Source organism: Urocitellus parryii, chromosome 10, assembly GCF_045843805.1.
Source record: "Urocitellus parryii isolate mUroPar1 chromosome 10, mUroPar1.hap1, whole genome shotgun sequence".
Lineage (NCBI taxonomy): Eukaryota > Metazoa > Chordata > Mammalia > Rodentia > Sciuridae > Urocitellus > Urocitellus parryii.
Window position 1 is genome coordinate 9,528,718 of NC_135540.1, and position 26,924 is coordinate 9,555,641.

Consider the following 26,924-nt stretch of genomic DNA (forward strand, 5'->3'; position numbering starts at 1 on the left):
CTCAAGCTTCATTCCTGTGCATTAAATATCCAAGAGTGCAATTGCTGGGTCATATGATCGTTGTATGTCTTCTTAAAGAAAACAGTCAATTGTTTTTCAGTGTAGTTATATAATAATTTTACATTCCAATCAGCAAAGTAGGAATGATTCTATTTCTCTAGGTCCTCTCCAGAATTTGCTGCTGTCATACTTTTTAAGCCATTTTGACAGATGTATAGACATATCTCATTGTGGATTTAATTTGCATCTCTCTCATGGGTAATGATACTGAACACGTTTTCATGGCTTATTTATCTGAATATCCCCCTTGGTGAAATGTCTATTGATATCTTTTGCCAATTTTTAAATTGGATTGTTAGTGCTTTTTTTCAAATAAATGCTGTTGGATTTTGTGTCATCTCTTTCATTTTTATCAGTTTTACTAGGTGTTTATCAATTGATTGATATTCATCAATAAATCAGTCTATCTCACATTTTTCCTATATTCAATTTCAGTAATTTCTGTTATTATCTTATTTTCTTTAGCCTGAATTTTTTGAGTTTATTTCACTTTTTCTTCATTTTTTGAGGTTTTATTGTTTGAGACTTTTTCTTGTCTCATCTATATATAGCATTGGGTACCATAAGTTCTCTTCCTTCCACCGCCATAGCTACTTCTCCCCTATTATATATTTCATATTTCTTTCCATACAAAAGAAAAAAAAGACTCTATAATTTCTTGCAGCTTTTAATTTTATTTAAGATTCCAGATTTAATGCATGGATTAGAATTGTGTTTCATAATTCCCAGTTTGGAAGCTTGCCTGTTTTCCTTCTATTACTGATTTCTGGTTTAATTCTACTATGTTTAGACAGAATACATTTTAGACAATATAAATTCTTTGAAAACCTTCAAGGTTTGTTTTAGGATGCATGCAATCATTTTTTTTTAGTTAATATTCTTCATTCAATGAGTTATATAAAATTTTGTTTCCATATTCTGCTAGTAATATATACACATAGATGCAGATACAGTTAATATAGATAATATGTACATTTGATTGATGTTTGTGTACCTGTTGTGTGTGTGTGTCTGAGTCTATGTGTGTGTTATGTAATCCTGCTGATGGATTATTTCAAGATCTATGTATTTGGTGACTGACGAATTTCTGTCCAATAATTCTGTGAGTTGCTAAGAAAGTGTTTTTAAATTCTGCAAATATACTCCACAACATTCACAATTATTTCAAAAGCTTCTCTTTAGTCAACATGTAAACACAAGTCTGCTAGCAATACATTTCTTCAATATGTTAACAAATATTATCAATCCTTCCTTTCTTGGACATAGTTTTACCTCATGTAATATTTAAAATTAGCAGTTTATCTTACAGCATCTGAAAAAAATATTTGTTCACTTCATTCTGGCCTCCATTAATACAGGAAAAAATTATTTCTATTCGCCTTGTTCTTTCTTGGTAGAAAAATGTATTGTTTCTAATTGACTGCTTCTAAGATTTTGTCCTTAGTTATCAAAAGTTTAACTATTTTGGGTGGGTGTAATGTGTTTGTTCCCTGTGGGACTTATTCAGCCTCTGTACTCTGTAGGTTTGTATCCATACAGTGGAATTCTATTTAACCTTCCACAGGGAAACTTTAAAACTCGAGTCACTGGGTCGTCATTTTCTTGCCCAGATGGCCAAGCAGTCACCAGAAGACCCTGAGTTAGTGAAAATGTGTCAGAGAACTTTAGCAGAGGTGGTATGTACGGCAGTCTCCATTATCTCCATTGCATGCAGTATGGCCCATGGAATGGGTGCTGCTGAATCTGGAGCAGAACTCTGTTGTACATTTTATCAAGAAAACATGCATTTTTCCATGAATCATGATTATTGTATCCTTTTGGCATATAATTGTTTCGGGTGTCATATTTTTGAGTTGGGTTGTTTATGATATTCAAATATTAAGGGTATCAGAATTTTATAAATCATGTCCTCACTTTTCAAATTGAAAAATGCTTTTCATAATGGCTCAAGAAAATTAAAACCTAATGATATAATGGCATACACAATATCAGCATATTAGCCATTTATTTGTAGCCTCTGGAAGTAAATGACAAATTGAAAGGGGGTTGTCAGCATTTTATTTGTTCAAGTCAAATATTAAAATCTGTAATAATAAATCCATTGAAATATGAAAATTGGGATATTGTTTATTCTAACTAATAAAATATGCATTGATAATCAAATATTATAGATTTTTATTAGTCATGACAGATACACAATATTTGCATTGCATTCTAATTGCATTTATTGAGATATATATTTACCCATGCATAACTTACTCATAATTTTAAGAAGACAAATGATTAAGCTTGATAAATGTATAATTTTGTATTTCCTGACAAATCCAGATATAGGATATCTCCATTATTGCATACATTTGGATATCTTAGAGTAAACATAAAGATCCTATTCATTATACTTACTTCTTTACCTTCTCAATGAAATTATGAAATTAAGTTACCTCTCACTATGTTCATAATTAAGTATTTTAAGTGACATTAATTCTTTATTAGTTATGCAGTATAAGTACTTGCATCTTTCCCAACTAAATTACACATGTGCCTTCAGTAAAGCTGGAATGAATATGGAATTGCTTTCTTTTCCCACTGTTTCTTTTTGAGCCAAGAAAAATTACTTTCAAGAATAAAAGTTATCACTGAAACATAAACAATTCATTTAAGAAAATTCAACCTTTTCCATTAACATGATCAATGTATGAATTTCCAGATATACATGGCAATAACTCTTCAGATAAAATGAGCAAACAAGAAGTTGCCATATGGAATCCAGTTTTTATATATGATTTGGAGGTTAATGGCGCAAGTTCTAGGCTGGGCTTCTAAATAATTCCTGGAGCTCCAGGAAATGACAGGGCAGAGGGGGGAGCTCCTTTGCCATGATTGAGGTGCTAGAGAATCAGGATGCACCCTGTGAAACACAGGCTCTCACAGGATGTGGGCATTGCCATCTCATTAACTTTGCATCTAAACAAAATGATTAGTTCAAATATTACTAAACTTATGTGAAACATTTTTAGAGAATAAAAGGATTCAACAATTTGTTTAAGTTATGGGACATTAACCAATTAATATCTCTACTTTTAGAAAAATTGCAAGAAAGGCAATATTTTTTTGTCCTCATTTCATGAAAGCTAAATAAGTTGTTCTGATATAATTTCTAAGTTTTCTTCTCTGTTCTGACACTGAAGCTGGGAAGGTCAAATATTCACATTTCAATTTAATTGTATAAAGAAATTTGCCATATACTTCATAGTATCATTTATAATAAACCATATATTTCTAAAAAGGAAGAAAGGAAGAGAAGGAAAAAGATAAAAGGAAGGAAGGGAAGAAGGACGGTAAAGAAGAATATGTTTATTCTGCTTTTCTCTTCACCATTTGCCTTAGAGTCACAGTAGAAGCCCCATTCATGTATTTCTCTAACAGGAATACTACATGCTCATTTTTTTAATACCAGCCCAATTCCTTTTTCTTTATTTTGCAATGTTCCTCTTCTTGCTAAAATCTCTGTTCCCTACCTTCTAGTTTGTGTATTCTTGTTTTATTTTATGTATCTTTTGTGTTTCTTGCATGGTTAATGCACAAGGCAGGAAATGTAGAAGTCAGTCCTCTTCCAAATTTAACTGGACCCTAACTGTGTCCCTATATTGTGAATCACCACTTTATTCTACAGGTTATATTTTATTGTACCAATAATTGTAGATTCCACTACCACACACAATCTTGGATCCTGAGATCTGTGGATCCGGTAGCTATGAATTTCAGCCATCATTTCTATGGAATCCATCTCAGTCTGCTATAGCCTCTCTGTCCTTTAAATATGAGAGTAAATATAAATGAGCATTATAAAGTCAGCCAGGAAGTCACACAGTCCTGTAAGTCACCTCTTTTCAAAAATCCAAAGACGCATATGCACAAAGTTTCTCTTTGTTTTTTCTCTTAGCATCAAAAAATGTATTTCAACAGCAGATTCTAGGATCATAGGATCCCAGCCACAACCATGGTTGAAAGATACAGAATGTCATTAGGTGCAAAACTGGGGACTAGAAATGCTTTTGTTTTTGTTTTTTGTTACTCTTGCTAATAGTAACTGGTTCTTTTATTACTGTGGCCTAAATAGCCCTATTAACTTACTTGCTAGGGAAAAGAACAGAATGGTATCTCCCACATGGGGTCTTTCTGCCTTGAAGGTAGTCACATCTAAAACTTGATTTCTCAGCAAGCCCTGGAATGTAGTAGTTTACCTTTTTCAAATTGAGCAGGTAGTCAAAATTCCAGAGGTTTGGAAGGTACCATGTTGGGGATGCAAATCAAGTCAAGATGGCGCCTGGCACTTTGCCAGGAGGAGTGGTTTGTGAAGTAATGCCAGGGAGCCATTAAAATGGTGAGGATTCCTTAATGACTATATCTAGATGATGTTAATTAAGTTAAGCTGTGTGCAATTAGTTGGGTATACGTACCTCTGCTGTCCTGCAGAGAAGCGCCTCCTACTATCTCAGGTGCCCACCACTTTGAGTTCTCACTCAGTTCCTGCTGAGTTAACTCGCATTAAAGTGGTTCCCGCTTCAACCTTCAAGTTGCTTGTCACCTCGCAGTTACTTTGCCCAGCCAGACTGTGGCAGTACCAGAGTAAGCCAATCTGAAATAGAAGAACAGTCTACTCAAAAATTCTTCTTCATTCATTCGCCTATTTGTTCTAAAGCCCAAACTTCAAAAGTGTAGCAATAACGAGTATGTTTCCCTCCCAAACATAATTCAATTTTATCTTGTACAAATTCAAGTTCACTGATGCACTCCAAAATACCTACTCATGATGTCCTTTCCTACTGATTCAGTCATTAACTGTGTCATAATATCCTGAAAATACATAGTACATTGAAAATTATCCCAATCAACCAACAATACCAATTTTTCAGTTGAGTAAAAATAGAGGGAAAAACAGTAAATCAATGTGTACCTGCCATTGCAGGTGGGAAGAACACACAGGAATGCGTTACCATTTATGTCATAACCCGTCATAGAGACGTGGACGGATGGTGATTATACCATTTTTTCTGCATTGCTTATCCTCCATTGCTCTGTGCTATATTAAATTATCCAGGTTTCCCTAACAAGATTTCACTACTCATGAACTGAGCCCTTAGTTTTTTTGTCAACATGAAGTTGTTTTGATCCTTCATTAACATTTTCCTCTTGACAGAAAACCTAGGTGGTATTTGAGGAGTACAACTCCAGGCCCAAACTCTACAGGATCTTTCTGCCACAGTCTGGCTGGGCACAATCAGGAGCCACTTGTCAAAAGAAACTAACTTTATTTTTAGAACCGCACACGCCAAACAAAACAGCTCTTCAGGAAAACCCCTCAGAGCCCAACTGCCACCACCGGCTTCCCACAAGCTTCTCCCCAAAACCACAAACCTCCCCACCTCCTACAATCCTCCTGCTCTTGAGGCCGATTGGCTGGGTCACGTGGGCGGAGCCAAAAAAGTCCCCCAATGAGCAGCTCCGTGGTCTGAAAGGGCAGGGAAACAGCCCAATGAGCATCACCGCAGAGGAGCCAATCAGCTAGATGTTGCTAGGGCCGCTGTGAGCCAATCATCAGCTGGCAGTCTGAAAGTTTGCTGGGGCCCCTTTGGCTGTGGCTCTCAACATCTCCCCCTCTCTGTTTAAACAACAGGCCTGTGGCTTAGGGACCATGCCTGCCTTAGGTTGTCCAATAGTACATATGGTTCTTACCCGTTATCGGATGAGCTGACCTCAAGGCGTCAGCCTCCTGTCTTAGGTTGGTACCACTGCAATTGGATCTTACCCGTCACTGACTACCGGTCCAGTATACAGCCACACCTGTGGAGAGGTCTTTGTACCAGCGGGGGGGTGAGGTTCTTTGCCTCACCTCTTTTGGCCCCAAAATTTTAGCTGAACGATCATGACAAGCAGAAGGGAGGAAGATACACCAAGCCAATTGACGGCTCCTTTTGGACAAACTGTACCACCTATGACATCATCAGCAAAAATACCCCAACACTACCACAAGTCGCTGCACCAACAGATAGTTCACAATGCATACAGGTGAGTTCACAATGCATACAAGTGATACATACAAGTTCTGCAAGCAGTTCAGTGATGGCTATTGCAGAAGCTGTAGATTGGTTTTATCTTTGTCTTCACCAGCACTGGGATGAAGATAGGAATTCTGGCAATAATGGCTAAAGAAAAGATTATGTAACATTCCAGGAGGCACTAAAAGAAAACAATTTTCTTAACAATTTACATTATCTTGAAGAGAATTATTAAATATAATGAAAAGGAAAGGTGAAAGTAAACAAACAGATCTGTTAACCTCCTTTTTTTGTTCACATATTAAAACAATCCTCAACAGTTGTTCAACCTTCCAATGAACTATCCAGTTAATATGCTCTCTGCCTAAAGTTGTGGGTTTTTTTGTGGAACACCCACCCCATAAAGGTGAGATTTACTATAAACTTGATTTGTATGCCCTATTTTTAACCTCATAAGTGTGTTGGTATCTAAATTTGAAAGAATTGCAAACATTTAGGGTGACCTAAGTTTTTATAATTTATCCCAAACTCATCATCTAAATCTTCCACCTAGCCATGTGTACTGAACACCCAATATTACTCCAAAAATCCCAATTTTGTACTTTCTCTCTTGCAGCATTGCTATATTTAAGTATAAAAAGGTTTTATTTAATTCCATGACTATTATTAATATCCTTGTTTTTAATTCTACTTCCTTCCTAAGGACTATACTAATGTCACAGTCCCCCACCCCACCCCCTGTGCAAGTATTAAGTCTATAGCCACAGTTGTAGAGTATCCAATGAGGTAATAATTTTTTTTGGAATTAATATTAAAATATTTATAAAATAATATTGTGTGGCCCATGGAAAAAGACACAAAATATTAATTTCAGTGTGTCCTCAAATAGTTTTTTTGCATCCCAGACATGATAATTCTTTTATATATCATCTACAAATGCCACATATAATAATGGCAGAAATGAGTACTGGCAACAGAAATGTGATGCAAAAATCTAGAATATTTACATTTTAGCCATCTAGTATTTATTTATTTTGGTGCTAGGCAAAGAACCCAGGTGTACTTTACCACTGAGTTACTTCCCCAGTCCTTTTTATTTTTACTTTTTTTTATTCTGAGTCAGTGCCTCACTAGGTTGCTGAGGTTCTTAATAAGTTTCTATAGTTGGCCTCAAACTTGCAGTCCTCCTGCCTCAGCCTCCTGAGTTGCTGGGATTATAGGCATACAACACTTTGCCTTGTGCTTTCTAGACCTTTATAGTAAAGATTTGTAGGCATGTTAGAAAGTATTCCATAAGTGTAGATCTGTATTATATTTTAATATAAATTTTTGTTTATCTGCATCCCAAGTACAAATTTTTTAGAAAAAGTGTAATCTAGAAACAGAAGCTACAACATATTTATAATTAGATCTCAAGCACTGTCATGCAATGGCAAAAATATACTGTGAAAAACAGTCGCAAGTTTCAAGCAAATAGGAAAAAATTATTTCTTCTGTTAAATCCCTTTGCATCCAACCAAAAATGTAGCTGTCATTCCGTTTTACCTTACTGCTCTTTTCATATTAACTCTGATACATAGTAATAAAATGATCATCAAATTTCTTAGTAGAGGCATTTTATAAACCTGAGATTTTTGCTTTATTTTTTTTTCTAGCTAGTACTCAAAGAGTGAAAAGGATCTCTACATTATAAAATCAAATCATTTAATTAATAACATTGAATCATCTAATAAATGAACTCTGGCTTAATTAAATATGTTCATTGAGTTTTACTGCTTTTCAAAATAACATTTGCACATTCATACAAGTAGATTCACAATGTGTCTACTCAGTTATTTATATTTGGTGCAGAATTAATAAGTGTAAAATTTGTTCGAACTGAAGAAATTCTAGAATTCAGAAGAGGAAAGAAATTTGAAATTCATGTTACAAGAAAATTGCAAGTTTTTAATTAATCATTATTTTATAGCCACTGTCATATTGGAAAAGGAGAGTTAAAATTAACATTAATCTTTAATAAATGAAATATCAAAATTAGGAAAAATTCATTGGCTTGTGTTATTATTTGTGTTATTATTTTACATATTTTTTTATAATTCTCTTATGTTTCTGTTATAAACATATGAAAGAATAAATGGAAGCTTGAAAACTAGGAAAAACGTATTTCTGTTGTATAGTGATATGAAAAGTCATGTTTCATAAACCTTTATAAAGTTGCAGTCATTTGCCATGATATTTGTTTTACATACTGATGTTGATAAATTTCCCTTATAAATTTTTCAAGTATTATGTTTTATGAAGCAAGTGCTTGTAACATGCAGCAAAAGGTGGCAGATCTGAAAAATATCATTATTGCCACATTGTTATGGAAGAACAATGAATGCCAGGAAGTAAAAATTATAGGAATGCAACTTTGCAAAATATAAGGAGAAAATAAAACTGACCTAGAGTTTCCAAAACACAAGCCATTGTGGTGGAAAACAGCAAGCAACACAGTTTGTGCTATGGCAGTCCAGCAACTGCTCAGAAGTTGGTGAGGTCTGCATTGCTCTAAGTTGAAGACAGAAGGCAGAAAGACCTACTAATGTATTTTAAGGAAGCAATGAGTTTATCCAACTCTCCTTTTTTTTCTGCGTAGACAAATAAATTGTTCCTCTACCACTTTAACAACCCAGCCTCTTTAGAGGACAAAACATTAAAACAAACTAGAGTAGACTACCACATGGAGATGGAAAGCATTCATGCAGACCTTCGAGACAGCCCTGATTTAAGCTCCACATTGCTCCCTACACAGGCCAAACAACTGCACAGGCTCATGGCAGGTAATTGTAATATATTGTCCACAAAAGAAAACCCTCCTCAGGCCAGGAACAATAGCCTATACTTTAATTAACATAATGGTCCATAGAAACTAGGTTTAGACTTGCACTTTATTTTTGAGTTATTTTAAATACTTACCTCTAAGTATTTCATTGTAGAGATGTTCTTCATAAGAACATAGAGGATTTTTTTTATTGGATAAAACATCATAATCTTGTAATTAGGTAATAGTTCATTGGATTCATTTTTGAAAACTCCAAGTCACATCATGGAATCTTAGTAATTGTAGTTTTATTATATCTTGAAAAATTTTTCTAAGTCTTCATACCAGGGATAATTTAATAATGCTTTATCAGTTTTCTCAGTTTATATTATAATTAAGTCCAAAATAATATAAAATGGAGAGATGGGATGTCAAAATATTTGATATAATAGATATAATAGCAAAAAAATCATCACTAGTATATCATTCTTATTGAATTGTCTATAATATTGACTATCTCTCAAAACATTTAGAAATAGATTGATGGTAGTATTTCTATGATCTTTCTTTACACTCATTGAACGGTGTTGACATTCAAAATGGTTTTGTTCATAGCATAAAAGAGATCAAATTTGAAAAAGATATTTTAAAATATTCCTCCAAATCTAAAGAATGTCAGTATATAAATAAAAACAATTTAGACCTCAATGATGGTGAAATTGATCGCCTAAACACATTCCACGCTATACATATTCAGCTTACAATATCCTATATGAATTTCCCAACCTAAGGGATACATGTAAAATATATCTCTAAAAATAAAAATAGTTATTTCCATAATTAGTAATTTAATATGGCCTTTCTTGCCTCCTATTTTGGGATAAAGGCCTGGAATAGTCCAAAAAATTTCAAAGGTTGACTTTTCAGGAAGTGATTGGACCAGAGGGCTCTGACCTCATCAGGGGGTTTGTCCATTGATAAGTTCATAGATGAGTATGCTACTACAACATGGGACACAGCTGGATGAGGAAGTTCATGGGGATTTGCTTTTCAAGAGGGTATATTTTGTTAGTGGCCTTCCTTTTTTCTTTCTGTCTGCCTACTAGCAGCCATGAGATGAGCAACCATGCTCTACCACAAACTGTCTTCCATGATTCTCTGCTTCCCTACAAACTCATAGCAATAGAGACAGTTAACCATAAACAGAAAGCTCTGAAACCATGAGCCAAAATATATCTCCTATCCTTAAGTTGATTGTTTTATATTTGTGTATAATGCTAGTTCTTGGAAATACATAATAAAAACTAAGCAAGTATTCTTTATGAAGTAAATATGTTTTTAGTAAGTTTTCTTCACTGTAATCAAAAGACTCAACAAGAGTAGCACAGAGGAGAAAAAGGATATATTGGCTCACAGTTTCAGAGGTTAAGTCCATAGTCAGCAGACTTCATAGCTTTGGAACTGGGCAAGGCAGAATTTCATGGTGGAAGGGTGTGGCAGAGGAAAGCAGTTCAGGACATAGCATTCAGGAAGCAGAGAGAGCTCTGCTTACAAGGGACAAATTATAAACCACAAAGGCATGTCCCAGTGACCCACTTGTTTTATTTTTTAAGAGAAGTGGCCATGGCATATTAGTGACTGAGCTTTGGAAGAAAGCTAAATCATCTTTTTTATGGCAATTACTATGTAATGTCTATAAGGAAGATATAAAGAAAGAGCACTACAAATAGAAATAGAGGAGAAAATTCCAAAATTAAACATCTGAATCAACTTGAAATCATTGCCTCCAAGGACCAGAACTGGTTGGTAGAAAGCAAAGCAAGAAACTGCAAATATTTATTTTGATCTTTGTAAAGCTAGAGGATGTTTGGTCTATGTGAATGTGCATAGAAATAAGACTATATTCATACAAATTTGTTTCCATGTTTGTAAAAGTTTTTCAGGTAATCAAAAAAGTCCCATTTTTCCTTTAGAAATATTTTCATCAGGAATTTCACATTTTTAAACTAATTGTAATCTACTACAACTGGGAAGTCTTCCTTCCAAGACTCAGGAGTCTTCCCAAATGGTTTTGGCTGACAGTGAGACCCATCCAGTCAAAGCTAATAAAGCACACAAGGAAACAAAGCAGTGTGAGCAATAAGTGGCAGGAAAACAAGAAAAATGAAAAGAAACAAGAAAATCAGCACAAAACTTGCAAATTTAATGTTAGTGGAGACTCACTGAAAAACAAGTATTTTTACTAGGTTTTAAGAAATGAAAAGAGTTATTGGCCAAATAATAAATAAGTAAATAAACAGTGTGTTTTAGCAGTTCTGACATGAAATAAATGGTAAATTTTAAAGAACGAATAATATTATGGCTGAAATAAAACAGCAGGAACACAAGCACATGAATGCTTTGGACACAGCCCATGAAAGCACTTGAGACCTGGAAGCAAACATGGAAAAGAGAGAACAGAATTCATGTCATGAGGGTGATAACAAAGCAGAGCTCTTGACAGAAGTCATGAGCTGGTGTATGGAAGGCACATTTAAATAGAGTTTGAGAAAAATAAATGGGGCAAAGAAGTGTTTGAATACTTACTGGTTTAGAAGTCTCCACAAAAGATGAAAGACATAAATGTATGTCTTCAAGAAGCCCAGTGAAATTAAACAAACAATAAACCCACACTAAATGATCCATCTGATGGAAGACATATTAAAACAGAAAAAAATGCTTTAATAATATAATTTATATTTTATGAAGTTCTAATTTTTATATTTTATAATTTACTTCCTTTTATTGAACTGAATATTTTATATATTATAAGTAGAATAACTCTTGTGTTTCGGACTCTTTCCACCATCATTCACACTTCTGCTTGTCCCTTCAAGAGAAGGTGACATTGGTGCTGGATGAATAGTTCATCCACATGTAGCAGAAACCTAGCAAATGCAGGAGCCTCTTTAAATCCTGCCATTTCTCATTATCTTTAGCTGGTGTTTCATCAGTTTTAGGAACTATTAACCCTATTACTACAAATTTTACATAAAATCATTGGTCATATTTCAGACCAAACTCTGCTCTTCATCAGATCACTATTAATTCCAGTCATGCTTTCATTACTCTGTCTTTCAGTACCTGCAGCTTCTGTTCCCATAGGAAGATACAAGATGTGCCTATAAAGATATATGCCATGTATATGATACTGTTCACACTGTAATTAACCAATTTTTGTAAGTTTGATGTAAGAAAACAAATATTAATATTGGCTTAAAAACCAATATATTGACTTAACTTTTGACCAACTGCTACCAGAAGCCAACATTAAGAAAATCCTAATGGGTGTGTGTTTGTGTGTGTGTGTGTGTGTGTGTGTGTGTGTGTGCACATTTGTTTAGACAAAATGTGAGTGATTAATATGAAAAATTTTCAATATTAAAAAGAAGTATGAACAAAAGAAATGTTAATCTCACTTTTTAAGAAATGAATAATGATATATAATGAACTCAGAGAAAATCTAAATGATGGTGGAATGTGATGGATATCATTATCCAAAGTCTGTGTTTGAAGATGAATATTGGTGTGAATATACTTTGTACATAACCAGAGATATGAAAAATTGTGCTGTATAAGAATTGTAATGCATTCTGATGTCATATATAAAAAACTAATAAAATAAAATCTTAAAAATCAAATCAAGGAGAAATAAAAGTGTAGATGAATGAAACTAGCATCTAAGGTAATTTCAATATATAAGAAAAGTAATTATTAAATTCAAATTTGAAAAATTCATTACATGTTTCCAATTTATTTATGAACATTAAAGAACAGAGTTCAGACATCACAAACTTAAAAAAGATCATAACCAAATAAAAAGAGAAATGCAAATTAAAAATAAGTGGAGACTTAACAGAAATGAGAGAAAAAATGTCTAGAGAGAAATCACAAAATAGAATTGGAGACTTAACATAAATATCAGCAAATAAATTAACTATGTGAATATATACTTTAATGAAAATAAATAATTTTGTCAACTTGTAAAAAATATCCAACTATATGGTGTTAAAAAAAAGAAATAACTGTGAGTATAGCAGGGATCAAAAGTAAAATACTGGAAAAGAAAAAACAAAACTAAAAAATCAGAAGAATGATATTAATATCTAATAGATATAAGAAAACAAGTATTTAAAAAATCTATAAGTAGATAATACAAATTATAATTGAAACAAGTAGACATAAATTTAAGTTGTGTGAGCTGAATAATATATAGAAAAAATTGAGCAACTCAAAGATAAATTTTCAAACACAAAATTACAAAAAGTGATCCCAACACAACCTCCTCCACAATGGGTTGAAATGTCAGGGAGATATATGATTATTAGTCTTAAAATATTAGGAATGAATACGTAAAGAATTTAATTTGTTATATTTTTCTATAATTATTTTATTTCTGTTTACTTTTATTAAGTCTTTATTCAGATAAAACACTTCTCTTGTTGAATGTTGTTTCCAGCTACACTCTCATGTTCATTGCACCACTAGTCACAATAGTCAAGATAGGAATCAACCTAAGCATCCACCAGTGCTAAATATATTCAATAGAATATTATTTGGTTGTAAAAAGGAAGTACTGTTGTTTCAAGTAATATTGATGAAGGAGGACATTGTATTAACTGAAATAAGCAAGAAAGAGAAAGACAAGTACAATATATTGTCAAACATTATGTGCAACTATAAAAATAGTTTACCTTATAGAGACAGTCTTTTTAAAAAAAATTTATTGTTGGTTGTTCAAAACATTACATAGTTCTTGATCTATCATATTTCACATTTTGATTCAAATGGGTTATGAATTCCCATTTTTACCCCATATACAGATTGCAGAATCACATCAGTTACACATCTACTGATTTACATATTGCCATACTAGTGTCTGTTGTATTCTGCTGCCTTTCCTATCCTCTACTGTCCCCCCTCCCCTCCCTTCCCCTCCCCTCTTCTCTCTCTACCCCATCTACTGTAATTCATTTCTCCCCCTTGTTTTTATTTGTTTTCCTTTCCCCTCACTTTCTCTTGTATGTAATTTTGTATAACCCTGAGGGTCTCCTTCCATTTCCATGCAATTTCCCTTCTCTCTCCCTTTCCCTCCCACCTCTCATCCCTGTTTAATGTTAATCTTCTTCTCATGCTCTTCCTCCCTACTCTGTTCTTAGTTACTCTCCTTATATCAAAGAAGACATTTGGAATTTGTTTTTTTAGGGATTGGCTAGCTTCACTTAGCATAATCTGCTCTAATGCCATCCATTTCCCTGCAAATTCTATGATTTTGTCATTTTTTAATGCAGAGTAATACTCCATTGTGTATAAATGCCACATTTTTTTTTTATCCATTCATCTATTGAAGGGCATCTAGGTTGGTTCCACAGTCTTGCTATTGTGAATTGTGCTGCTATGAACATCGATGTAGCAGTGTCCCTGTAGTATGTTCTTTTTAGGTCTTTAGGGAATAGACTGAGAAGGGGAATAGCTGGGTCAAATGGTGGTTCCATTCCCAGCTTTCCAAGAAATCTCCATACTGCTTTCCAAATTGGCTGCACCAATTTGCAGTCCCACCAGCAGTGTACAAATGTACCCTTTTCCCCACATCCTCACCAGCACTTGTTGTTGTTGTTTGACTTCATAATGGCTGCCAGTCTTACTGGAGTGAGATGGTATCTTAGGGTGATTTTGATTTGCATTTCTCTGACTGCTAGCGATGGTGAGCATTTTTTCATGTACTTGTTGATTGATTGTATGTCCTCCTCTGAGAAGTGTCTGTTCAGGTCCTTGGCCCATTTGTTGATTGGGTTATTTGTTTTCTTATTGTTTAATTTTTTGAGTTCTTTGTATACTCTGGATATTAGGGCTCAATCTGAAGTGTGAGGAGTAAAGATTTGTTCCCAGGATGTAGGCTCCCTATTTACCTCTCTTATTGTTTCTTTTTCTGAGAAAAAACTTTTTAGTTTGAGTAAGTCCCATTTGTTGATTCTAGCTATTAACTCTTGTGCTATGGGTGTCCTATTGAGGAATTTGGAGCCCGACCCCACAGTATGTAGATGGTAGCCAACTTTTTCTTCTATTAGACGCCATAAAATCAGGCGGGTAGAGACAGTCTTTGATGGTAGTTGCTAGAGGCTGGAATGATTAAGGGGCAGGAGGAGACAGATCTTGGTCAAGGATCAACTCAAGATTAGGTCAGGGATCAGTCATACCATACGGTAACCATAGGTAAGGATAGTATGTTGCATCCTTGAAAATTGTAGGGAATAAATATTAAGGGTTATCATATAGAAATGGTCACTGTGAGGCAATATGTTTTTAATTAGCTGGATTTAGCCTTTCCACAGTGTATATACACTTCAAGTCAGGGTGTATATAAATAAATATGCATGTTATATATATATATATATATATATATATATAAATCTTAAAAAATTAAAAATTATAAAGGTTTTTTCATTCTGATTATAGTGCAATTTTCACTTGGAAAAAATTTTAGAGCTTAATACTATTTTAGGCTTATAAAGTGAATTAAGCTGTGTTGAAGTAGTATGTAAAAATATACTGTTTTTGAGTAATTGCTAACTATGTTGAGTCATGAACCCATGAACCAACAGTAAAGACAGAATAATTAATGAGCTTCAGGCAAACTGCAAACAAGTAGTCAAGAAAAATGAAAGGACCTTTTCTCATGGTCATTCTTAATTAGAACCACTAGTAGTGAAGGCAAGAATGTTCAGTAGATGTGAACTTGTAAGCTTGGGCTGGATTCTCTGATTCACAGGCTATATTTTACCATTCTAACTTCTTTGGTTAAAAGTATTTTGTTTTTTCCACTTGAGCATTATTTTATCAATCTAAATGATAGTTAGATATGCACAAGTATAATAATTTGTCCAACATAATTATCAGGAACACACAGAAGGAATTATGAATAATGTCAAGCAAAAGCATAAAAAGCTGTATTTTACACACTCTATGTTTCCTTGAAATGTGTACATAAAGTTGAATCTGTACCTTAACCATTGACAGAAGTGCCTGAGAAATATATTAACTCAAATTAATTTGTTTGAAATTTATTTTTTATATTTTATAATTTTATTTTTTTCAGTGTTTCTGGACAGATAAGAACTAATTTACTTTTATTTTAAATGTCAGGATTATTTTCAGTTCTCTCCTGTAGAGTCTTTCGGGTGTTTAAAAAAAATTAATGCAAAAATTTGGATTTAAAGAACTAAGTTTCTTTCTATACTCAGGTTGAAAATACTGTTCTTGGACTTTGTTGCTAAAACATGCTTAAAGCTAACCAACATGTGTCTAAGCTTTCCTTAAATATGTTCTATAATGTCTTCACCATCAGGGTGTATCTAATGGAAAAAAGAGTCTTTTCAGTTTGCAAAAGGCAAAACTAAATAGGTCATGGTTTGACTATATTAATTGATTTGAATAATAGAAAATACATCAAATCTACTACTTGGAATCTTATAATTCTAAAATATTCTATCATTTTTAATCTCTGGAAGTAGAATTATAGCAATTCAAAGAGTTAAAAGCAATCCACATGTAGTGTGTGCATCTGTTTTTGATGGTAGGTTTTTAAAATAGATTACTCATCTAGAACTTTATTTTAAGAATACAAAATAAAAAAAGAACTAAAGATTAATCAAGATAAAAGAAAACAAAAGCAACACATCATCCTCTGGGTCTGCAATGTAAGGTATTTACTTCAAATTATTCAAATTTACCTGAAGTATGGTATATATTTAATTTCAGGTTTAGGCTGCATTTGGAAAGTAGAACACACTGCTTCATTCAAGCAATGAAAACTAAATTGAAAAACAGTATATATAGTAGACGGAAGTTGAACATAATCTTTGAAAATAAAATATAAACTTATATAAAATATTATCAGATTTTTATTGCAGCCTGGTACTTATACCATATATTAAAGCATACAAAGTGATATGCCATACATATGTACATTAAACAGTGGTCACCGCAGGGTAATGATAATACCCAGCACCTCATGCATTTTTTTTATTTCCAGTGTTGAAAACCCTTTTAGCAATTTGGACTGTGCGTTGATATTCCAAGTATTCTTCTTTTGTAAGACAGTACATGGGCTTATTCCTTCTGTCTACCTTTCATTGTACCCATTGACCAACCACTTCCTCATCCTAATTTCTTCTGGCCTCTCCCCATTTCTGGTAACCACTAAATTTCTTCTATGTAGTTGACCGTTTTAGAATCCCATATGAGTGAGATCACATGGCATTTGACTTTCAATTAACATAATGACTTTCATCCATGCTGTCACCAATAATGGGGTTTCATCCCTTTTTTTTTATGTCTGAAAATATTCCACTGCGTCTCTATGTCACATTTTCTTTATCCATTCATGTGTCATCATAGCTTGATTCCAAATCTTGATGGTTGCGAATAATACTGTGATAAACATGGGCATGAAGATATCATTTTGTCATACTGATTTTGATACCTTTGCATATGTGCCCAGTAGTTCTGTTTTTAGTGTTCTGAACAACCTCCATGCTGTTTTCGTATTTCCACCAACAGTGAATAAGATTGCCTGTTTCTCCATGTCCTTGTTAGTATTTGCTATTTCTTGTCTTTTTTAACCACTCCTCTCGATATACCTCATTAGATGTTGTTATTTTCATTTCCCTGAATAATGATCAGAGATAGTGAACATATTTTTCTACACCTTCTGCACATCTGTGTATCTTCTTTTGAGAAATAACTTTTCAAATATTTTGCCCATTTTAAAATCAGATTATTTGGTTTTTCTTGCTATTGACATGTTTGAGTGTTTTATATATCCTGAATATTAACTCCTCATAAGATGTACAGAATGCCAATATTTTCTCTCATTCTATAGGTTTCTTCTCCACATTGCTGATTCTTTGGTTATGCTGTGCAGAATTTTTTCAGTTTGATGTTAATACCATTGTCTAATACCATTTTGGTTAATTTTCATTTGCTTTCTGAAATGCTACTTAAAAAAAATCCTTGCCTTCACCAATGTCATCTGATGTTTAAATTTAAAATATATAATGAGAACAGCAAACAATGGCCTGGCAGTCAGAATCATCAGAGTCAACAGCTGACCCTCTATAGTACACTGTGTTGCTAAGGTATGTTGTTGGAAGGCTAGATGCTCCATGTACATGTTGATTTATGACATTTTCAATGTATGTTGGACTTATCAGAACAAAACTCCATCTTAACTTAAGCAGCATTCCTGAAAGGTTAAAAAAATGCAGACTTTTTAAGGTTAAATCTTAGAACATGCATTTTCTAGACTTAAATTTTCAGATTAAACATTAGGATAAAAATAATTCCAAGATTCTACTAATCTAATTCCAATATGTAAGTAGAACATAAAAGTACAGTGATCTCAGACATTACTTTATGATCAGTAGGCAAATTTTGTAATAAGATGGCATATATGCCTTTAATGTCTGAACACAGGACAATGTGAGAAGACTTGGGAGGTTCCATTTTATCAACATGCTCCTTCTCTCTCCTCCTCAGAACCACCAGCTTAGCACCAGAATGCCTACTACTTATGAGCTTTGTTTGTGGAGGAGGCTTTATTTCTAGAAATGCCAAATATCAGAAAATAATGGCTAATAGCGATTGCAATAACATAATAATAACTTCATTTATTTTGTTGAGAATTTTGAGGCAGCCAGAACACCTGCCTTTCCTACCATAATATCTACAAATCCACCTGAATCCACACACTATACTTCTCTCCCACCACCATGCATGAATTGATACTCAGTCAAGAACATCACTTCACAGGTTTTTCCTTCTTCTTCTGATATTATCTCTTCTCCCTCTGTCCCAAGATCATCACCATCAATGTGAAAGTTGCTTTAATATTTCCCATTTTAGAAAGAAAGAATTTTTTAAAAAATCTTTTCAACATCACATTCTTTTCCAGCTGGACTTTCATTTATTAACTCCACTTTCATTCCTTCTTTGAGCATATTTGAGGTAAGGGTTAGACTTTATAATGTCACTGAAGCTTACCTGCATTTTACCGAATACATTTCCAAAGCCAAATTTTATATTGATGTTCTTACTTATATTGAAAACTCTGCCCCCTGAAACACCAGTGTGTTTGCTATTGCTTCACTCTTAAACATTACAGGACGCTCGACTTGGTGCTCAGATATATCCCTTCTCCATACACATTTCCGTAGTGCTGTGACCTGCACAGCCTTTAATTCAGGTGCCAGACAGAATGATGAGTAGATGAAGAAAAGACAAACAGACCCACAAATAGAGAAAAGCTGGGGGCCTGGTGGTTCTCCAACCCCTGAGGAGGGATGGACTACCCAGAGCCAGCTCAGCAACTTCATTATATAGGTCTTAACATCAAAAGGGTTATTGTGAGAAAGTTTCTTCAAAACAAGCATAACCAAGGTCTTAGAAGTGAGCAGCTGAATTACGATGATCAGCTCCTGCCCATAACTTTCTACCCCCGGGCAGCTGGTATCTGAACTGACAACAGGATGGCTGGCACAGAATCTCCTACTGAACAGGGTGTCACCACAGCAACTGGGAAATCTTTAATCAGCAGCTGCACACTGAAGCTTCCCAGGAGAGGACTGCCTCTGTCATAGGACAGCTCAAGAACCACAATTCAGTCACTGCTCCTGACAGCTAAATAAGTGATCTCATTAAGATACCTCTTTAAATAATTCCTCTATGCTAATCATAAAATTAATAAAAATGAATACAATTAATAAATAAAAAGTAACCATAAAATTACTTTTCCATCCTTGAATGCTATGCTTTGTACAAAATCATAAGCCCTTGTAATCAACTAACAGTAAGTAGCCTCCACATGGAGAAGAAAATGCATCTCCAGTGTCATGTATCCAAAACCAAATCCATAATACCATAAAATTATTTCAATAGAAACCATGATTATTTTTATCTCAATAAGCAGAAAGTTCATCTTTCCTGGTGCTTTCCTAAGAAGAAAGAAAGAAAGAAAGAAAGAAAGAAAGAAAGAAAGAAAGAAAGAAAGAAAGAAAGAAAGAAAGAGAGAAAGAAAAAAAGAAGTCAACCTTGACTCTTCTTCTTGCATACTACATAGCAAATCCATTACTTTATCTTAATACTTCCCATCTTAAAAACAACCAAAGAATTCTCAGCTTAGACTTTCAAATATGTCAACACACCAGTCATTTCTAATCTCTGACAATATGTCAACATTCCCACTGTTCTAAGACAGCATTTTTCTTCACTAGGTCATTTCAATATCCTTCATATTTGCACTTTGTGTTAAACACAACAGCTTTTAACACTATTCAAATCACTGTGCTAGTCCAAATCTGTATCCCTCCCACATAACCTTACTATATTTTCATGTATCTTGGTCTTTCTCTTAATTTATTTCTTAACATCCTCCATCTGGTTCGTCCCACCAGAAACAAACCTATCTCCTTTGGTTTAATGCAAATATAATACCTCTCTCCCATCGGATACCCTTTTCCTGTTTCTTTGGCTTGGTTAATCTTTTCAGATATCTTTGTGTTAGTCATTGAATCCTTCAAATCTCTCTTAAAATGCCAACATGGTCTAGGACCACTCTAAGCCTTCCTTACATAAAATAGTAACACTTATCCTCAGTTCTGGTCAACTCACTGTAGCTCTTTACTAACTTTTCTGGTTTTATTTCTCCCAAAGCCTATCTGAACACTTGACAGAGGAGCCTTCTGTTGACTACCTCGTACCCTGCTCTAGCCTCAAGACCTGGAAAAGAAACAAGCATTGTGACATGTACCCGGTCAATGTGTACTCAATTAATAGTTTAATGAGTGCATAGTCAGCTATAAATAAATATCATTATCATTTGCATGTGAAATGCTAAAAACATGAAAGACTTTGAAGACCTCAAAGTTATTCTACTGTGCAGAAACAATTTGAAATTAAGAGTGAAGCATCCCCACACCTGGAATTGAATCCATGCCTGGTTCTCAGCAGGGATTTAGTGGTCACTGCAGAGTGGCCATATGTTGTAAGATAAGGATGCAAGGAATCCAAGGCCTGGCAGGTGGAGATATGCCGAACATACGCTTCACTTCACAGCTTTGCCTTGGATTTGTTGAAGAAGTTTAATACAACATGTTACCACTGCAAAAACTCTCCCCAAATCCCTACTCAGAACTTCAGCTCAGATCAAGGCCCGGATAGCTCGTGACATGAAATTGGCCTTTTATACATGATGATGGTCTTTTTAAGTCCAAGATAAGTACATTATTAAAAAGAATTTTTATCCTGTTTTATCTGTACTTTGATCAGTAAAAGGATTTTTCTACTCTGATATGACTTTATCATTCCTTTTTTAACAAATTCCTATCTATTCCTATTTTAAATAAGCATAAAGCCTACTACCATTTTTAAGATAAATGCTCTTTTATCTGCTATTTCCAGGGGTTTGCTTTAGGTATCCATCTAATTATAAAAGTTTTTGAAATTTTACATATTTTATAACATTTCATTCTGTGTGTTTTAATTTTTATAAGAAATATCTTGAGAGACGTGATACATAATATATTATGCAAAACCTCTCAAAAAACCTTCAATGATTTTTAGCATCAAAGGTCATTTATTCTTCTGAGAGCCTTGTGACCTTTAAGTTAATCTCCTATTTTATAGATTTTTATGAATTACTCAGTAGTGTGGGTTATGTGTACAGAAAGCATACCACCTTACTTTAACTTTTTTTTTCAAATTGTTTTTGTAAATAATCAGGCAAATCTCTACTCCAGCAATCTATTTGTAATAAATATTTGTGTAGAATAGTAGATGAAGAAAGTATATATATAATGTTGAATGAAACAGTACCGCCACAGTTAACCTGTAGGGCAAATAAACCTTTCAAAAATATAACAGAAGAGTTAAGCTAGAGCACAAGAGTGTGTTAAGTAAATGTTAGAAAGGATAAGCGACCACAAAATACCTGGGTTATCCACACTGAGAATTCAATATCCATGCATGAATTACAGGGGTAATCACAACTATCACAAATCCTGTTCCACCCTGTTTTGGAATTGTCATATCCACAAGGGAAAATAACTACAAAAATGCATCAGTTAAGTGTCTTCTGTTTGCCAGAGCATACACTATCTATATAGGCCTACACATATAGGCTATGTAGCTTTCTTCCTTAGTTGCTTGAAAATGTGCTTTATTAGGGAAATTATTACCAGGCTTTATGAGAAAATCATCTGTTTCTTTGCTTTGTGGAAAATTTAAGCAAAAGTTTGATTCAATAGAGAGTCATTTTACACAAACACACAGAGACATAGCTCATCACAAATACATAGATATTTTTAGAAACATCAAAATAGCATGCTAATTTAGAAAAAAAAATCTAACCAGCATTGTTTTGTGTTCTTAAAACGTTATTAGTGGCAATGGCTGCAGGATGTGGATCCTGATTAACTTCATTTCCAATATTAGTTTTATCCTTAAAGATCTGTAGGATCTTTGCAACTTTGATCATCTGTCCACACTTGAATTTTATCATCTGTCCAATAATATGATACTACTAGTGTTACAAAGTCAGTCTGCTCTCAGATCCATTTCCTCTGTGGTTTTATTATCATCATTAGGTCCTTGCTAAAGAAACCTGCATTGTTACCTTGGACTCAGGCAAGGCCAGGCAAGGAGAAGCCTGGGAGCAGGAGGAAGGCAGGGTATGGTCCTTTTCTCCCGCATTTTTCTCTGCAAAAGAAATGGACCCTCTATTAGAAGTCATATTTCTCAGTAGATATCTCCTTGCTAGGCAGGAGACTCCTGAGATCACCTTCCTTGGGCCCCTGGAACTCCATTCTCTGTCCATGATTCTCCTATGTTAAGGGAGCAGTTGGATTCCTCTGGGGCTATTCTCTGGGCTTCATCTCTTCCCCTAATTTTGTTTCTCAGCTTTTTTCACTGCATGGGTAACCTAGTTTTTGTATTAGAATAATAGTTTTTAATAAACAATAGATCCATTTCCATTTTAGGGGCTATGCCATCAACAAAGAAGTGAATACCCACGTCAACAGGTGAACAGTAGGAACTGGCTTAGGAGATGAGCAGTGTGCATGACACAGATTCAATTCTCAATAAATATTTTCTCTTAGTGAAGTGTAAAAACTACAAGCACACTCCTTTCATATTGTCATTGATTTTAGAGCAAAATAATCAGTCATTAACAAACCAAGGCTGGATTTATGCAAGATTATTCAGCCAATATTCATTAATCATTTACTCTGTGCCAGAAATGGGTCTTTGTGCTGGAGTAAGTGATGAAAAGAAATTTCTAAAAAAGCTCACATTCTTTCTTCTAGGGGGGAAAAAAACAGAAGTAAAGAAATAGAAAGAAATGCAGTGTGTGAGATGCTGATAAGTTCTAGAGAGAAATTTAAATCTAGGTTAAAAGTGACTGGGTGGCAGGTGGTTAAAGAGATTCTCTGTGAAAAGGAGTCCACTGAGCAGGTCCGGAGTGAAGTCGGGTCCAGGCTGCATAAGTACCAGAGCATGAGAATGTGCAGGCAGAAATGTCAATTTTAAGGTGAGTGAAGCTTGGCATTTTCAAGGAATATCAGGAATCTATTGAGGACAGAATGAAAGTAGTGAGAGCTAGGATAAGAGAAGTGATGGACAGGGAATTAGGGAACCTGAGAATGTTGGAGTTCACAAGTACTGGCAGGGTTTAGGCTTCTGAGAAGGGGATCTGTTAGAAAGCTGTGAGCAAGAGGATGGCATTCTTTGTTCTATGTTTGAAGATCCTTCTGACTACTGAATGGAAACTGGACTTTAGGAAACAGGGTGACACCCAGAACAATCAGTTAAGAAACTATTCTGATTATCTAAGTGCCTTGACCTTGCCTAGATTCGGCTGCTAGTGAAAGTCATCTGGTATCTCTTAAGGGCAAGCATTCATGGATTCGACATGGTGTTTGAAAGAAAGGAGTCACTACATGTAACACTCCTTGAGTCAAAATTGAGGAGTTAAATAATGAATGGTAATTATATTCAGAGATGAAGGAGAAAGGGGTTGTAGCAACCTAAGTCATTAAAAATGAAGCCAAAAATGAACAAGATTAAAACGTTATTATACAGTGAGCTGCTAAGATGGGAAATTGTCATATCTATATTCACAGATTAAAAAAAATAATTATCCCACAAAACTCCCACCCTTTCCTAGGAACTTTGTGTTCTTACCAGCTTTAATTTGGAATGCCTGGACTTCTAAATACAGAAAATTACATTTGTCAGCACTATTATTCCTACATTACTTTACTTCCTGTGATGCTTATTATGCAACATTAATATGTATCATTTTTCATAAACTAGTTTATTTTTATCATCACTTATATTTTAAAACACTCAACAATTACTGATATGTCTCCCCTTGTTTTCTTGGATTTAATATAGGAACACAAAATTTTGTTGTCAACTTTGCTTTTTTACTGGAATATCTATTGCTTTCCATCTTTTATTTAGAATTTTTAAAACTTTAGATGGTCTTTGTGACCCTGCTATCACTAAAAGTTTTATTCAAAAGTAACAAGGTGTACAATGTAACAGTTAATGAGCACATTTTAAAGTGTGATCATAAGTCTTAAGATACATTTTTGAAATTGTCACATTATCATCAATATAATATGGCAATATATCTTTAGTTATATAGACATGGATATTGATTGATATGAATGTCCCCCTGATTTTCTTACTTATGGAACCTTGATTTGATCGGGATTCTGAGTCTAGAAGCATGCTTCTTCTCATGTAGTCATGAAAAACTTTTCCTTAATCTTCCTTCTGTCATATGTTAAGGTCTGATCACTTCTTATAATTGAATAGGTAGACATTCTGTGGAGGACAGAGGTTGCTTCAGAATACGTATAAATGTTCATGCCAGACTTCCTGTGTATCTATTTTGCTTTGAATGTTGTATTCAAGGTAAGAGTAAGTGGAAAACAGAGAGAACGATCAAATGAAAAGAAAAACATTTCTGAAAATAATGAATCAAGTGAAAATTATTTGTCAAAAATTTTCAAAGAGAAAAAAGTAGATTTTAATATTATTCTGTTGTATACAAAAATGTTACTTTCTATGAAAATAGGTTAAATCATTCAGAATATTTTCTATTCATGATAGCTATTGACTCATTATTACATTTCATGCTAAGTCAGAGATTCATGCTCCATCAAAAGAAGTAAAAGTTTCCCCTAACTTCTAGGAATATAATAAGTACAAAAAAATACACAATAAAATATTTTCTGTATCTATTAAATCAGTTTAATATTTATTTGGAATACTCTCAATTTATATGAATCAGATTTCACAAAGGAGTTTTTATTTGAAATGCTATCCTCTTACTGGAGACCAAATTAACCACATTAATTTAAATACCAATATTTGCATATTTGCAGACCTGTGCAGAGAATGGAAGTTAATGCAAATATTGTGACATATACAGTCCAGGCTTAATTTTATTAATTCAAATACAGTTCAATGAGAAATTCAGATGGAAGCACTACAGTCACATAATATAGTTCAGAAGAACTACATTTCTTTACCACGTGTCTCTGTGTATTTCACTTTTACCATCTTGAAAAAATGAACCAGGTAAATTTTACATATACTCAACTCACATATCATTCTAAGGATGATAAAAACAACTCACAACCAAAGATTTTGTCATATAGGCAGATTCACGTGTCCTTTCAGGGTTTGGTGGGTAATTTTTTTTCTGAATCTCTTCTCTCTCACTCTCTTCTCTCTCACAGTGACTACAGGTGGAGTTTTCTCCTCCACCTGAGCCAGAAGAAGGATGCTCAGGGCTGGAACCTGTGTATGGAAGATGCCCTCGGAGCTGGCAAAGACTCTTCCTGGCTCACTATTCAGACTCCTGTGAACGCTTCTTTTATGAAAACCTTATTTCTGGGCCCTCTTTATAGACTGCCTAGTTCAGTTGTTGCATGAATCTGCTCATTTTAAAGAGAATCTTCCACCTTCGAAATGTGATCACTCTGGCCTGCCTTGAGCAACAATCCTGTTGGTAACAAGAAGCCCCTGTCCTTGATGTCTCCCCTTCACAACTTGCATCTATGGACCCTCTCACTCTGCCTGTTGTTTATTCTTCCGCAGCTATGATTTATGTATTCAGGGTTGAGCCCAGCCTTCCTTCCCTATTATAATCACCTGGCATCTATCACAACAATCCTGAATAAATTCATCCTTAGCTTTTTAACAAGTGTCAGAATACTTTTTTCTTTAACAGAACTGAAAAAAAAATTCCTTAACTATTGAAGTAAAACAATTATATTTCCTGCAGATTTTTTTTTCTCAATTATAATTCATTTCAAGTTTCTAAAGTGTGTTTGCTTTGTGTACTTTTTTATTTTTTTGTAGAGTAACTTCCCATTTATTTGTTTGGAGATGTATTTTTAGTTGAGTGAAAAATTTTCCTTCTTAATGGGTGTAAAATTAAATAAGAATGGAATGTTGGAAATAGAACACATGAAATATAAAACTGTCAGAACTTGTTAACTTAATTTTGGCTCCAAGGACCACAATGTTAATGAGGTGACTTCTGAAACTCGACATAATGCTTTGTATTAAGAGCTAAAGTAGTCATGAATTAATGCAGAGGGACAAGTGAAATATTGACTTCGTGGAGTTACGCCTATGTTAACCAAATGAAATAAAATAACAAGGAAGTTTGTAAAGAACATGCTATTTATTACTTTAAAAGTTTCATTTAGAGTGTTAACACAATATCTTATAGTGTTTATCATTCATCCATGTAGTCTGAGTGAAAAGAAACAGCTAACATTTTAATGAAATATTTTACTCCATAAAAATATTTTAAAACTCAAGTGTCAAGTTTAAGTTTTTTAAATGTTTGATTGTTTAAAATTTAAGCACATATAAAAATCTTA